Below are 13,472 nucleotides of genomic sequence, written 5' to 3'. Positions count from 1 at the left end.
AATTTTTAATTATAAGAGAAATATTTAAATTTATATGTGTACATTTTATTTAATAAAGTTTAATGTATTAATATGTATTCATAAAGTTAAAAGAAACAGAGGATGGCCTACTCCTCACATGGACAGATACATTATTTTTTTTAAAATAAAACTAGAATACTCAAAGCCTCCAAATCCCCCAAACTGAAGTAAAATAAAAGTTACACAATGCATCAAGATAGACATTTGAGTCATTCAGTTTAGGGATTTTAAACTGTTTGTTTGCTTATTCGTTTGTTTGTTTGTTCACCCTCATAGAGTGACTCTTGGCAATCTTTTCTTAACCATTTTATCTGGGAGAAGAGAATTACTGTTTTAAATTTAGACACATAGTCCTGCTGTATGTGATGTATGCCCCACTTTCTTTTTCTCTTCTCAGATTTAACATTATTGGACCTTGCTAACATTATTGTGAAATGAGACATAAGTATTGCCCTTTATATGTAGATGTTGAATTAACAGTATAATTTATTTACAAAATTTGTAATCTGCCATAGGCAAGTCACATTAACTCAAGTCTTGGTATTTTTAATCCCTTATTCTCAACATCAATAAACTGATGCTTCACGATTTACACATTATTTACATTAACAAGAAGAAAAACAGCAAGAGGCACAAAGAAGGGTAAAGACGGCAGATTGACAAAACTGGATGGGAATAAAGGAAAACAACCCACATAGTCTAAAAGATGCTTTAATCAAAGGATTGGGCAAAGAGCCATAGACATGACACTCATGATTGGAACATAGTCCTGGAAGGCCAGAATTTAATAGATTCAAAAAAAGGTGTGTGGGGGGAGTATTGTGCTGTATGTTAAGAAAATATATGCTTAATACAAATCACACAACTGAACATGGAAATCCTGTTGATAGTGTTTGAATAAGACTAAAAGGACAGCAAAACAAAAGTTCTAAGTCACCTAGGCAGACAAAAGTTGGGGATTAGGTCTTTCCACATCAAGTAATATAGCTTTCAAAGAAATACATAAAAAGGTAAAGGTTCCCCCGCACACGCGTGCTAGTCGTTTTCCGACTCTAGGGGCCGGTGCTCATCTCTGTTTCAAAGCCGAAGAGCCAGCGTTTGTCCGAGGACGTCTCCATGGTCATGTGGCCGGCATGACTAGATGCCAAAGGCGCACGGAACGCTGTTACCTTCCCACCGGAGTGGTCCCTATTTTTCTACTTGCATTTTTACGTGCTTTAGAACTGCTAGGTTGGCAGAAGCTGGGACGAGTAACAGGCGCTCACTCTGCTACGCGGCACTCGGGATTCGATCCGCCAAACTGCCGACCTTCTGATCGACAAGCTCAGTGTCCTAACCCACTGATATATATGACAACAGAAAGAATTTAGCTGGCCTGACATGTGGTGGAAATCTTGCTGTGCCAAAAGGTCCAACAAATTCTTGTCTTCTCTTACTAACAATGCCAATTGTCAAAAGGCAGAACAAGGAACGTGGAGATCTGCTATTATTGCACTAATACTTTACAACATAAAGAAAATTACCAGATTATCAAAGTCAAAAAGAATAGACTGGATATACTGGATGTAAGAAGATCAGATTTTGATAAGCCTACACAGAGGCATGATCCAAGGGTGAGAAATCCTGAAGGAGAAAAACAAGTTAGGGAAGGATGACTATCCTGCAATCCAAGATATAGATGGCACACCTGCAAACAATCTATTCTAGAAGGAAAAATATCTCCTGTCTTTGGAAGATACACAAAGAGCTTTCTCAAAACAATGAAAAGAAAAGGGGGTGTTTTCTTTCTTCACACTTATATTAAAGCAGGGCAGTATAATCAGAAAGAGATATAAAGTAGTCATCAGAAAATACAGATTATAACAGAAACCAGAACAAATGCTTTTTTTTGGCAAAGATAAAGAGGCTACAGATGTGAAGAGAAATAGGTTTTTCCCTTGGTTTCTTTCTATATTACCTTCTCAGTTTTATTGTCTTTTTAACAGTTACTAGGTGATATTTCAGAGGGATGCGGTGGCTCAGTGGGTTAGGACGCTGAGCTTGTTGATCAGAAGGTCGGCAGTTTGGTGGGTCGAATCCCGAGTGCCGCATAACAGAGTGAGCTCCTGTTACTCGTCCCAGCTTCTGCCAACCTAGCAGTTTGAAAGCACGTAAAAATGCAAGTAGAAAAATAGGGACCACTCCGGTGGGAAGGTAACAGCGTTCCGTGCGCCTTTGGCGTCTAGTCATGCCGGCCACATGACCACGGAGACGTCCTCGGACAAGCGCTGGCTCTTCGGCTTTGAAACGAAGATGAGCACCGGCCCCTAGAGTTGGAAACGACTAGCACGCATGTGTGGGGGAACCTTTACCTTTACTTTACCTTTAGGTGATATTTGCTCAAACTCAGAATGAGTTAAGAAATCCTTTGAATCATGAAAGGAGGGGCTATGAACATGATTACTGCTGACAGTAACTTTGTTCCATATGTTGTTTTGTCAGAACCCATTATGGCTAAATGCCCCTTCCTCAAATTTTACTCTTGCCACATCAGTTAATGTTATTATATTACTGTGCTGCCCTTAGTGGCCCTTGGTTGCTTGGTAATTTGGTAATGGGAAGGGTGGAGAGGCAGGTCATCTTAACTCTTATTTTGGAGTTGTCTTATTTTAAAAAGAATGTGAAACCTTACCTGGCGATAACTGTGTTATTAATGGAGAAGAAGAGTTGTATTTCAGGACAGATGAGGAGAAGAATAAAACACTAACAAACACTCAACTTATTTTAATGAGTTCAGGTCTCCGGTGCCAGATGAATTATATGCTAGTTCAGTGGTTCTCAACTTGTGGTCTGCGGACCTTTGGTGGGGGGCATGATTTAGTCAGAGGGGTTCTGCAAAGGCTTGAAGCAATGTTAAGATTTAAATCTTGAGTTAAGTCTGGGTGGTCCATGGCCACTAAAGGTATTTAAAGGTGGCCCATGGTGAAGAAAAGGTTGAGAACCCCTGTGCTAGGTTACTGAAGAAACTAGCAGAGGTGACAGAAGTGCTGCTGACTGGAGAAAGGATAAAGCTCCAGAAGACTGGAGGAGAGCAAATGTTGTTCCTATCTTTAAAAGGGGGAAAGAAGGCAACCCATGAAATTACAAGTCTGTTATCTTGGCACCTAAACCTGATTATTAAATAGATTTGTGAGCACTTGGATGGGAATGCAACAATTAACAGGGGCCAGCCTAGGTTTATCTCAAACAGGTCATGCCAGATTAATCTTTTCTCAGTTTTCTGATTGAATTACTAGCTTCACAAATTGGGGATATAATGCAGACATAACGACTAAGAACCCATATTAGGTCTTATCTCGCAGCGATGAGGGTGGCGAGGTCTAATTACTTCACTACCCTCATTGCGTCCGCAGATAATCGCCCGGCCGCCCTATTTAGGGTGACCCGCTCCCTCCTTAATCAGGAGGTGAGTGAGGAACCCTTGCAGGGGCATGCCGAGGAGTTTAGTCAACATCTGTTGGACAAAATTGCTCGGATTTGAACCGGTTTGGACTCCGACTGGGCAGAGTTGGATGATCAGGACACGGGCGGTCTTGTCAATGTTATCTGGGAGGAGTTCGATCCTGTAACTCCGGAGGAAGTGGACAGGATTATGGGGAGGCTGAGCTCCACCACATGTTTATTGGACCCGTGCCCTTCCTGGCTGGTTTATGCAGCCCGGGAGGGGACACGAGGCTGGTTCCAGGCGGTTATATCTGCCTCTTTGAGTGAGGGTAGTTTCCCTGCCGCCTTTAAAGAGGCGGTGATGAGACCTCTCCTCAAGAAGCCTGCCTTGGACCCAGCTGTGTTAAATAACTTTCGTCCGGTCTCCAACCTTCGCTTTCTTGCGAAGGTTGTTGAGAGTGTGGTGGCGCATCAGCTCCCTCTAGTTCTGGATGAAGCGGATTATCTAGACCCGTACCAATCGGGCGTCAGGCCCGGGTACAGCACAAAGACAGCATTGGTCGTGCTGGTGAATGATCTCTGGAGGGCTCGGGACAGGGGAGATTCCTCTGTCCTAGTTCTATTAGACCTCTCAGCGGCTTTCAATACCATCGACCATGGTATCCTGCTGTGGCACCTCAGGGGATTGGGAGTGGGAGGTACGGTCCTTCAGTGGTTCTCCTCCTATCTCCTGGGACGCTCGCAGTCGGTGTTGGCAGGGGGGCAGAGGTCGACCGCGAGGCCTCTCGTTTGTGGAGTCCCTCAGGGGTCGGTCCTCTCGCCTCTCCTGTTCAACATCTACATGAAACCGCTGGGTGAGATCATTCGTGGTTTTGGAGTTGGGTATCATCAGTATGCTGATGATACCCAGGTTTTCATTTCGACCCCAAACCACCCCAGTGATGCCCTCGACGTGATGTCCCGTTGCCTGGAGGCGGTTCGGGTCTGGATGGGGAGGAACAGGCTTCGACTCAACCCTGACAAGACTGAGTGGCTGTGCGTACCGGCATCTCGGGATATTCAGGATATTCCACCACTCTCTATGGGGGTTGAGTTATTACCCCCCGTAGATAGGGCTCGCAACTTGGGAGTCCTCCTAGATTCACAGCTTTCCCTAGAAGACCATATAGTAGCTGTGACTAGGGGGGCCTTTGCCCAGGTTTGCCTGGTGCGCCAGTTGCGGCCCTATCTAGACCAGGATGCCTTACGTACGGTCACTCACGCGCTCGTGACCTCTCGTCTGGACTACTGCAATGCTCTCTACATGGGGCTACCCTTGAAGACCACTCGGAGGCTCCAACTGGTACAGAATGCAGCTGCGAGAGTTGTGTTGGGAGTTTCCCAACACTCCCATGTCACACCTCTGCTCCGCGAGCTGCATTGGCTACCAGTTGTCTTCCGGGTGAGATTCAAGGTGTTAGTAATGACCTACAAAGCCCTACATGGCATGGGTCCGGAATACCTTGGGGAGCACCTGCGGCCGGCGTCAACTTCCCTCCGCCCAGTACGCTCCCACAGAGAGGGCCTCCTCAGGGTGCCACCGGTCAAAGAATGCCGACTGGTGGCCCCCAGGGGGAGGGCGTTCTCTGTGGGCGCGCCGGATTTATGGAACCATCTTCCGGTCGAGCTCCGGATGGCGCCTGATCTCCGCTCCTTCCGGAGCGATCTTAAAACCTACCTTTTTGAACATGCTGGCCTGGCCTGATGGGATGGGGTTGGTTTTATGAATCGGTCTTAACTTTTTAATCTGTACTAATTTATTACAGGCATTGCTGTTTAATTTTTTTTTTAATTTTTGTATCTTGTTTTTTATTATGTATTGCCCTGTTCACCGCCCTGAGTCCTTCGGGAGAAGGGCAGTATACAAAATAAATAAATAAATAACGTACCTTGACCTTAGCAAAGGTTCTGACAAAGTACTTCATGATATGTTTATTAAGAAAATAATCTGATATAGGAAAAACCCAACTTGGTCTTGTGATTAAAGGTGCTGAGTTAGAGCAGGAAAACCCAAATTCTGATTCTATCCTAGGAATGAAAGTCAGCTTGGTGACTTTGGGCCAGCCATGGTCTCTCAATCCTAAAACAGGAAAGTCAGGTGACATCTCAGAAGGCATTTCTGGCAAATCATCTTTGAAAATATTACCAAGAAAACTGTGCTAACCTCCTCACATTGTCTCTAAAACAGACTCCAAGGACCATAAAAATAACATTATTAGGGACGGATGATTATTATATACATGTGTAACTGGCTAAATAACTGTACCCAGAGAGTACTCAGAAGTGGATCTACACAACTGGAGGTAGGAGAGTAGTATTGAGTAGATTATTGCTTAGCTATGGGGCAACCTTATTCATGAAAAGGACGAAGAAATGTTTACTACTTTCACAAATTACACAAAGTAGTAGCTAGAAGAGAAAAAGAAGATTCAAAAAGTTCTTCAGGCTTAAATAGCCAGTTGAAATAAAGATTTAAAGTGAGTAACATAAAGGTTTTCAGCTGAGGAAAATAAATAAAAAGCATAAATACAGGATGTGGGGAGATCCAACTTGGTACTAGTTTCTGTGGAAGGAAAAAATATCGGCCATGTTCTACTATCCCCCAAGTTTTTTGTTTTTTGTTTTAATCCCATTTATATCCCGCCCTTCTCCGAAGACTCAGGGCGGCTTACAATTTAAGCACAAACCAATGTGCTTAGCAAGTTGAATATAATTATGCCATTCTGTTTAATAGTCAGGTCTTGCTTGAAATGGTGTGTCCAGTTCTGGGCATTGCAGTCTAGGGTGGTTTTCTTCAAACTGGTTCCACACAACTGTAAGTTTTCATGAGGACATGAATGGGTTGTATAAGCCTAAGGAGGGGAGGGGACTCTTTTTTTTTTTTTTTTACAAAAGACTAAATCTCTGTCCCTTTGTTTTTTTAACCCCATTTATATCCTGCCCTTCTCCGAAGACTCAGGGCAGCTTACAATCTAAGAAGCACAAATCAATGTGCTTAGCAATAGCCTTCATTCTATGTATATGCCTGCTTATTAGGCCTTTCGCGCCCCCCCCCCAGCGGCATTTTTACAAAGTCAGCTTATTGCTCCCAACAATCTGGGTTCTCATTTTACCTACCTCGGAAGGATGGAAGGCTGAGTCAACCTTGAGCCTGGTGGGACTCGAACCTGCACTAATTGCAGGCAGCTGGTGTTATTTAAGGAGGCATTAGCCCACTGCTCCACCAAGGCTCTTTTGGAGACATGTTTTCCCCTTAGTCCCTTGACACTGAATTGGAATTTTAATCAAGGTTATCATCAAGCTGGCGGACCTTAACTGTAATATGTAGCACCATCTTGTTGTAAGATTACCTAATCTAATTATGTCCCACTCATCACATCTAATCCTAGACTAACAGCCAATTTGGATCTGAGCTGAAATTAATCCTGGACAATCCAAAATACTCAAAGGTAAAATCATATTTGTAGGAACATTTTAGCTTTATTACTGATGCTCCTATGGTTTTTGATGTTGTTGTTGTTGCTGCTACTGCTGCTGCTGTTATTTTGGATACTTGTCTCATTTGAAAAAGCCTTAATTCAAAATAGCTCCCATATGTTGGGTTCCACTAGGATTAATTTGAGAGAACAACCCATGGAATATCCCAGCATTCTTTGTCACTGAATCTCAGCCCTGCAATTTTTCAGCACTTCTTTAGGATTAAAACTCCACTTCTAACCAACAGAAAAACAGTCCTCAGTTGTCATTATTTGGGCCACCAGGGCATTTTAGAGCTTTGAAGAATGAATGGGGGCAATTTGTCTGCTTGTCTGTCTCTGAAAGAAGAATAGTCTGAACTTTTTCATCCTTTCTGCTGACATTATGACACAGAAAATCTTCTATGGGCATCCAGAAATTCAAGAGGTGGAAGTTCTCCCAAACGTTCAAGAATTTGCTCCCTAATTTAAATCACAGAAACCCAGACAGGCTGAGATTACAGGAAAAATAATATGGTAAGAAAAGACTTCCCACATGGCTGTGTGATAAGCAAGATAAGGCCAAGATTTCCACACCCACCGATATTTCAGCTGAATTTTCTTCTCCCTAGGAAAACAATACAAATAAGATTACTAATTCTAAGTCCTGGTACATCAGGACCATTAACAGAAGATCAGATCAGATCTTATATAGGCCTTTTAGTTGATTCCCAGACTTGATGCAGAAAACCAGAAATAGACCATCTCTAACCAATGGTTTTCCAGTTTCTGTTTGAAAGATGGTACAGTGAAGGAAAGTATATGCACTAATTCCATTGTGGAATTCCTCTCACAGTTAAGAAACTAAGGCAGAAACATCAGCCTGGTAGAGACAAGCAGAGGGGTAAATCTGACTGATTTTATGAAACTTCAAAAACCTTCCTCCAAATATTTCATATTTTGCCCAGTTTTTCTCTGAGATAAAGCTATTGCACTGCATATAGCCATCTAAAGTTCAAAGCTCTGTGAATTCAATTCCCGTTAGGGGCTTGAACCCCACAGAATAACATCTGGCTACCTCTGTCTTTAGATTCCCAATAAGGATGAATCTAGTTATGTGGTGCCTCCTGGTGGTCACTTAAGTGGGAACACCACTGGATATATAAAAATAGAGAAATCCCCCCCCTTGCAGAGTTTGATGGTCATGTAAAATTGTACATGAGGGCATGACATAATATAACATCTGCATCATTCCATTCTGAGACTTTAAGAGAAGGTGAGCTCTTTATACCATTCTGACAGAGCTTGCATATGGTGGAAAAAAAACCTTTGATGGGAAAAATATCAGCCCTTCTTTCCTGACAAAATGATTCATAAGGTTCAGACCACTAGAAATAAAATGTCAAAAATGGCTTTGAATCAACATTGTAGGCAGAGTTTCAACAGGAACCATCCCCATCACTACTTTTGTCTTTTAAAAAAAAAGTGAACGGACTATCTGTATGCTATACTGAAATTATGTGTCAAAACACAAAATATTTATAAACATTCCTGCTACCCAACAAAGGATTTCCCCCAAGAGGACAGGGGTTTTAGCCCTGTTCCTGCAGCCCAATGAAAGATCCACCACCACCACCCGGAGCTTTCCAGGTCCTTCCCCCCAAGCACCTCACAGTTTTTACCTGGAACTCCCATCTCTCATCAAAGACCAAGATTCTAGTCCCAATTGTGACTGCAAGTTGCCACAAGGAATGTTGCTGAAATATGTGATCCTTTGGCCTTTCTATGTATCACTTCCAGCCTTGTAGCAATAATCCAGAGGTTGTGTCACTCTATTTACTTCGTCATTCCCTCAATTATGAATTTAATATAAATAGTGACAAGGAAAACAATGCATCCACTTTGCCTTGCTTGCCTCCCAAATGAAAAATCATCATCCCCTGTGGCTTGTGACGTACACTGAAGGCATTGTCTCACTTTTTGCTCTAATTATAAATTGCACATAATGAACCTGTCTTTAAAAACATGCGCAGGTTTTACTCAAAGAGCTTGAATTTGTTCATTAACCTTTAGCTAAAGAGTTACACCACATGATCAAATCATATCTTCTATTAAACATTGTGAGAAGGAATTAGAGGACTTGCCTACCATGAGATAAGTTCACGGCTAACTTAGTTAATTAAAACCAAGTGTTACAAAACAACAGATCATACTAGCATTTTGTAGATAATAAAAAAGCAGATGCAAAGATTAGATTAGAAACAATTTGGGGTGGGGGGGGTGGGAAATGGGAAACCTGATGTCTTGGGATTGCAACTCCCAGAATTAACAGCCAGCATAATTCTGAGTGTTTATCTGAATATCTGAAGACAAAGAGCAGCAGATGAACAAACTACATTTGTTGGTCAATTTTATTATTCTTTTAATTTTGTAATTAGACTTTCAGCTAGGTGCAGAGTTTTTCAAACTGTCCATTAGCAGGACAAATTCTAGGGGAATTTGTCAAACCTGTTTCATTAAAAAATTTTCCTCTCTTGTAACTCAACTAGTCAGGCCAGAGTTTTCACCCCTCCCCATACAGTACACACTTTCATTTACAATGGGTGGAATCTCGTGAAGGCACAAAAAATTAACCCTTAGTAGTTTTCTGAGCAAATCTTAGAACTAACAGAAGAGCTGACCACGAGAGTATGCACAAAGGCAATAAAGTTAGTTTCCTGAAAGTTGTTTTAGACTGCAGCAATAAAAATAAGTGAAACACATTACCTTTTAATATTCCAGAAGATTTCATTATTTTTAATTAAAGTTCAACCTTAGTGTGACATCTGGCTCGTATCTGATTGGCTAAGTGCAACAAAAATCCCAGGTGACATGCTTCACAGATATGGAGTGAAACGAGCCACCCAATTCTCACCAGATAACATCACATGCATTGAAATCTTTGTGCAATGCAGAAAATAATACCCCATCACCGGTTCATCCTCCACGACAAGAAGAGGAGGAAAGAAAGGAAACTGCTTTTGACTGAATCATATCTTTGAGTCATCCAACACAGCACTTACTAAGCAACGTTTCAGAAAGATGTTTTTCCCGCCCTAGCGGGAGATGACAAAACCTAAAACCCGGAGACGCCAGTACAGAAAAAGGTGAAGCAGACCGCGGCCAAAAGCTTCACCGGGGAAGTCTAGGATAGCAGAGGCGCGTCTTTAAAGTCATCCTTCACACGGCGCACGGGGCTCCCGCAAAACAAGCCCAGGTACTCACGGATCCAGAAGAAACAAGGCTGGAGGAACTGGAGGAGGAAAGGACGCCGTTCGTAAACGGGGCTCTCCCACTAGCAAGCAAGCAAGCAAATTCTGCCCGTTTCTCTCGTCGCCTTTCCCGGACAGGCGAACAATCCTTAGCAGGCAGGAATAACGGCGAAGCGCTCGGCTCGGTTGGGGAACTCGCGGCGTCCCTTCCCCGGGAGCGCAGCCGCCACGTTCTTGATCCGGTCAGGGCAAGTCGTGTGTGAGTAGCTGGTCCCAAGCAACGGCCACACAACTATTTAAAGCACCTAAGGCAGCGTTTCCCAACCTTAGGAACTTGAAGATGCGTGGACTTCAACTCCCAGAATTCCCCAGCCAGCATAGCTGGCTGGGGAATTCTGGGAGTTGAAGTCCACGCATCTTCAAGTTCCTAAGGTTGGGAAACGCTGACCTAAGGCACGAGCGATTTCACGAGCCAAAGGAGAAAAAAAAAGGAAAAAAAAACCTCTCCAAAGGAGTCCCTTTGGGATTATAATGCCCAGCGCCAGGAAGCCTTGAGGCAGCGAATTCTTTTTCCAATAGTTCACGCAAATTACTAAATACGGATTAACAAACACACTTGTCGCGTGCAGATTGAGCGCTGTGCCCCACTAAACCAAGTTACTGCCTGACGAAGAGGCCTGGTTGCCGCAACCCCTTTAAACACAAACTATCCATTATAGCCTAGTCTAGCGTGCCGTGTAAATCCAGGCAAAATGTCACTCTCCTGCGGAGAGGAATGAGGGCTCATACCGGGCCAACCGGACTCCATCATTTACATGTCAACAGTACCAACGAGGCCAGACCCAATACTCCACTGGAACCTGAATTTCTCCCCCCCCCAAAAGGGTGTCTTTTCTACCCGCTAAGTTACTCGTAAGGGCCAGTCTTTCTCTTAGCATCCTCCAGTTTTAACAACAGCCTGGAAGCAAAAGCAACACCTGGAGACACCAGCGCCAGGAAAGCTTTGCTAACGGTACCGCGAAAGCGGTTCCGGGACAGGGCAGCGCGCACATCCCTATTTCCTGACGTCCCTCAATCCCACAGCAGCTCCGTCTCCCCTCCCCGCGTCCCCAAGTCAGGGACGTAGCCCGCACACCAGGTTAAGCCATCACCTTCGTTTGAGAGCGGATTGTTGACTTAAGGCTTCGCCTATTAAGAGAATCCAGTTAGTTGTGCCTGACTGAGCCAAACCTAATTCAACGAACCCACCCCTTGTGCTCTCACTTCTCCCAGGCTTTTGCCACCTGCTCCATAGATCCAGCATCCTACTGGCTGGCTGATTTATTGATTTATTTGTACAAGGACCGTCCCACCGATGCGCTCCCGACGCTGAAAAACAGCTGGGCATTCGGAAGAACAGCCTGAAACTCGGCGCTTTACAGCCTGCCTCGTCTCGCCCTAAGTAACGAGAAGAATTAATCTAGCAGCGCCCCGCTCTCCTTGAAAAGGACACCTGCCACCAAGTTCCGAAAGGTTTACGCTGGATCTGAAACATTGAGGCGCTGTACTCACTTAGCCGCCCTGGAGGAGACGGACGTCTCCTTCCCGCGCCCGGCGCACCAGAAGGCAACCAGCAACTGAGAGAGGGAGAGGTGCTTCCCGCTCTGGCGCAGCCCAGCCTTTCGCTGCCTCGCAGAATCCGCCCATTGGGCTTGGCCGGAGTGAGTTGTGACTCTTTTTTTTTTCCTTCTGCTTACTTTACCTCAGTCGCCTCCGCACGTGTTTCTTGGACGTCAAGCAACCAGCAGCCTCGCCTCAGGCCTCTCGGGCAGGTGGCAGAAGGGGAAGCTTTGGGCGCCGAAGTTTTTTAAGCGATTGTTTCGATACGTTGTATTTTTCCTCCCTCCGCTATTCACGCGGCTGCCAAAATAAGTTGCGGTCTACTCCGAACCATCGTGTAGCGTACCTCGTGAAGAAATGCGAATTTTGTAAAAAAAACTATCAATAATATATAATAAATATGCAGCATAAAGACAGGAGAAAAAAAAACCCTTTGGCAGGTTAAACAGAATGACTGCCACATTTGGTGGAATGACCAAAAGGCAGTTTTTTTAAAAAATTATTTAAAATATTTAAAATCCAACCAATCCACAAGTTAATGGAATGGAGGGTGGGAGAAAATTCCATAATATTGATGCTGCCACTGAAAAGTCCCAGGCTCTAGAAAATTCAGATCAAACCACAGGGTGGCTCACTTAACAGGTCTCTTTGTCCAATGAACACAGCTTCCAGTTCCTAAACTACTATGGGTATATATGGAGAAAACCTTCTCTCCAAAGTAAATGCCCAAGAGCCACTCAGGGTGCTCTTATGTTATTCAGGCACTTTGAATTTAACTCTGAAATCTGTTGGAAATCAATGAGCTAAGCTATAACAGATGTGATATATTTCCAGCAGGATATGAGTAACTTCCAAATCTAATTCATGGCGCATCCCCATATAGACCATATAGCAGGATTTTTATTGTACATCCCCCCCCATCCCTCTCTGAGGGAAATGGGCAGTTCAAAAATGTGAAAAATAAATAAAATTAAACCAGAAATAACTAACACATGGATTGTGGTAGCTAAAATCCTGACAACTGGGAAATTATGTGTAAAGGACATAGGGACTCTTTACCTTTGAACTCGGGGACTGTACAGGAGATTCCCAAACAAAACGGATCTACAAAACAAAACTGTCCTGTTCTGGGAAATGGATGAGATGTCTCCCAATGACAAGTTGTCTGGACTCAGTTTTGATCTCTTGTACCTCGTACAATCTGTAGCCTGGGCCAGGGAGGAGCAACCACACTGCCCAGTACATCTGATGGGTTTGGAGAGGAGAAGGTTCCTCACTGTAATGACACCCACTTCCACAGGCCCTGACAATCATTCCCAGTTGTTTCATGTAGCAGTGCCTCCCTTATTGCTTCTGATCAATTCTAGTCAAATGAGAGTTGATTTTAAAACACATGTAATGAATGGATCAAATAAAACCTGTCTGAAGACCATGTTGTAGTTGACATAAGATTCATTTGAAGTATTGCTTTTAGGGAAGAATACGGGTAGTCATAGACGTATGACTGGTAGCTTAGCAACCATTGAAAATCACAACAGACTTCCCCTGAGGGTACTTACAATCCAGTTTTGATTGTTGCCTCCCGCCCCCCACCCCACTGCACATGACTGCATTTCAGATGCTCAGCAACTAGGGGTTTACATTTAAAGCCATTTAATGCATCCCACAATCACATGACTGTGTT

The 13,472-nt window shown here is 43.8% G+C and overlaps 1 protein-coding gene across 1 annotated transcript in view; it reads right to left on the bottom strand.

Moving 5' to 3' along the window:
* The window catches only part of ELOVL7 (ELOVL fatty acid elongase 7), a 49,379-nt gene extending 37,581 nt beyond the window's left edge, over positions 1 to 11,798 (bottom strand). The window contains exon 1 of the mRNA XM_083356308.1: positions 11,741 to 11,798. The gene's annotated coding sequence lies outside the window, so the exon portion shown is untranslated. The remainder of the gene's footprint in view (positions 1 to 11,740) is intronic.
* Positions 11,799 to 13,472: the final 1,674 nt, after the last annotated feature.

Source organism: Vipera ursinii (genome assembly GCF_947247035.1).
Source record: "Vipera ursinii genome assembly, chromosome: 2".
Classification (NCBI taxonomy): domain Eukaryota; kingdom Metazoa; phylum Chordata; class Lepidosauria; order Squamata; family Viperidae; genus Vipera; species Vipera ursinii.
The sequence above is the reverse complement of the archived record's forward strand: the minus strand, read 5'-3'. Positions and strand labels throughout refer to the sequence as shown.